The sequence below is a fragment of the Mytilus edulis genome, chromosome 10 (genome assembly GCF_963676685.1).
Source record: "Mytilus edulis chromosome 10, xbMytEdul2.2, whole genome shotgun sequence".
In the NCBI taxonomy this organism is placed as follows: Eukaryota; Metazoa; Mollusca; class Bivalvia; order Mytilida; family Mytilidae; genus Mytilus; species Mytilus edulis.
Genome location: NC_092353.1, coordinates 34,027,387 through 34,031,104, shown reverse-complemented (window position 1 = coordinate 34,031,104; position 3,718 = coordinate 34,027,387).

The window sequence follows — 3,718 nt, the reverse complement described above, 5'->3', positions numbered from 1 at the left end:
GATAACCAAGAAATATAGAAAACATCCGAAACAATCCGAGTAATTTTACTAATCACCGAAGAATAATACACACCACAACGTACTAGTTATTTTTTTCAAATTGAAATTTAATGAGATGTGGGAAATATAACGGGTCAATTGACAATTTTGGTCATGTTGACTTATTTGTAGATCTTGCCATGCTGTTTACAGTTTACTTCTACTGTATCTATAATAATATTCAAGATAATAACCAAAAATTGCAAAATTTCCTTAAAAGTACCAATTCATTGACAGCAACCCAACAATGGGTTGTATAATTTTGTATGGAAATTTTAGAGCAGATAAATTCATACCTGTTTAACATTTTTTCCAGTCAGATTTGCTCTAACTGCTTTGGTTTCAGAGATATAAGCCAAAATCTATATTTTACCCCTATGTTCTATTTTTAGCAATGATGGCCATCTTGGTTGGTTGGCCAGGACATTGGACACTTTTTTAAAACTAAATACCCTAATGATGATTAATGTTTGGTTAAATTTGGTCCAGTATTTTCAGAGGAAAAGATTTTTGTAAAAGTTAACAACCACAGGCGACAATGACGGACACAAAGTGATAAGAAAAGCTAATTAAAAGGCAGAACAGAGATAACAACTTAAAAAAAATGCAGGACAAAAATTTGAGGACTTAAAAGGCCAATGTCTGACTGACGATAACCCCCTGATCCTTTTTCTTTTTCCAAAAATGGCTAATTCATATTGACAGGAATACAAGAAAGACTGAGACAGGTTGCATAAATAAATGGCTGATATATGTACTATAAAGGTTAATAAAAAGAGTGTGTGGATCTTGTTTACTTGTTATTCTAAATTTAAACGCTCATTTACAGTTTAATATTTCTCTACAATTGCATATCAAAACCACATGAAAACAACAATTTTAAGACAATCATTTCTTTTTATTTTATAAGATATGATAAAACCAATGTATTACAGTCATCACTTTTAGTTTGCAATATTACCCTGCTTTCATGATATTCATGTATTCATGAATAAAGTAGAATATTCATGAATATTCATGAATATTCCACTTCCATTCATGGTTACTATTCCAGTGTCAAAATTATTCATGAATATGAAAAATGAATTAAGTGGAATATACATGAATTCTTAATAACTGTTTGGAGACAACAAATAAATGTTCTTAAAATGCTAGTCACTTACTATATCATAGTATAATCAAGTTTCCTTCATTCAAAATTGTTTTTTGTGGTAATAAAACCCTTTTTGTCAATATGAATAAACATGAATAAGAATGAATGTTTGGACTTAGAATTTTTTTGCATACATTTCATGAATAAGAATGAATAATGAGGAATAAATTTTGGACTTAGAATATTTTTCCATTGTGTGACAAACATGAATAAGCATGAATAAAGCTGCATGATAATGACTCAGAATTATTTGTGGCAAACGGCATAAAAATTGATAATGAAATTTGTTCTAGGACTTTTGTATGTATATTTTTACTTGATTGTTGATGCTGAATAACATACATGTACATGTATGTATTCCACAGTTAAATGAAAAAAATATATGATAATTTTAATAGATACATTGTAGCTCATGTAGGTGATATTCATAACATCTTAATACAAAACATGTAAGGTATTTTAAATTTAATTTTATTAATTACCATGATCATAAAATAAACATTGTAAATTTTCTTTTTTTTTCACATGAATTATTTAACCCCTGCGAGATGAAATTCATGAACTGATGAACCACCATGAACTGTTCATGAATGTTCATGAACAATGCATGACTGTTCATAATGAGTTCATTAAGTTTCGTTCATGAATTTAGTTCATGAATAGTTCATAAAATGCAGTTCATGAATATTTTCTGAACTTTAATGAACTGTAAGTCAGTTCATAATGTTCATAAATTGTTCATAACACATGTTCATGAGCATTTTATGAACTTTTAATGAATAAATGAATACATAAAGTTTATAAAAAAAATTATAAATTTGACATCCATTACATTGTTTCATGACATCACAATTAAAGTGCTTTTAGCATGACCTCCAGTTTATTCATTTACAGATCTTGAGATCATTTTGAGACAAAATTCAGTTGAATAGCAAAAGTGTAAATACATGTATGAGGGGGAGGACAGGGGTAAGGGAGACAGGGAGGAAGGGTGTAGGAGAAAGGAGAAAGGGGGTAGGAGAAAGGAGAGGAAGGCTGGGAGAAAGAGAAAAAGTTGGAGAAAAAAATAAAATATGAAAAAATAAAATATCTCTCTTTTTGTGGTAAATTAAAGAAAATAAAATAATCATTAAAAAAAAATCATTTAACAACAGAAATTAGCTCAGCACCTTTTTCTTTTTTTCATACTACGCCAGAAGAGTGTTACATTTTTAGAGTCATACAAAATTTGGGACTAACTTTGAAGTTTTGTAACTTACTTTGAGCTGGAGATGTTTCTCATGTTTCGTTCTTACAATCATGACAAATTTGGTAAACTTAATTTCTTTCTTCTAAAGATGTAATTTCTGATTGTCTCTCAAAGTTCAAACATGTGCCTTTCTTAACCATCATACAGCACATAGAGGAACTTGGAAAAAAAGCACAGATTAATGACAATTCATTCTTTCCCAAACATTGCAGACTGGTGTCAATAATTATCATTATTAATGAATTACGTTTACCTATTGTAAAACACTTCAATGACTTTGACAAAAGATTACAATGTAGACAAATGATTACAAGTGACTGGGAATAGAAAAACGTCATAATGACGTCAGCAAAATGATGTTTTTGACGCTTACAATACAAATGAAGATGTTTGATGAGGAGTGAAGTAATATAGCTGTCAAAACAAAGCAGATTTGTTATCAGATAAGTAAATTATATATATTTTGATTATATTTTTTTGCTGAATAACTATATTTTGAAGCATTTTATAATAATTATTGATTAATTAAAATAAATATAAAACACCAGAAAGTAGCCTTTACATTTTACAGTGTTAGTTTAATGATTTCCATTCAGGAATAACTGATAGATTTGTACAATATATTGTATTTCAAGGTAAAAATAATTCATGCTTCAGCCACTCTTATGATTGTGTGTGGGTAAATTAAAAGGGGAAAAAGGGGGGTAGGTACATTATTTGAAATGTCATGAAAAGGCTGAAGTGATATTCATGTTATTAATCTTACTCTATTGATATTTTAATAAAAACAACATTTATTAAATTAAATTATTACATTGTATTATACCTGTTAGAAACTGTTTAATCTTGAGTGTTTATTTATAAAAACAAATATCAAGGACTTTTGATTCTTTGTGGAGTGATTTTTGATTTTGCAGGGGGAAACTCAGATGCATTTATTGATTAAAAGATCTGTTCAACTGTGAAGAATTTCAAGCAGAACAACTGCACCAAGATGTTATTTAGCATTTCTAGTTGGAAGTCCTGATACAGCAATTTTAATTACAGACAGGAAGAGAAGTTTACTTATGATAATAACACAAAAAATGAAAATTCAAAAAAATCCTTTTAAATTATTTCATGAACTTTAGATGAACAGTTCATGAACTACAAGTGGACAAACAATGTTCATGAATTAAATTACTAATGAACAGTTCATAAACACAGTAGTTCATGTGTTCATGAATGATTCATGGACTGGTATGGTTCATGAACAAATTCATGAATCATTCATAAAA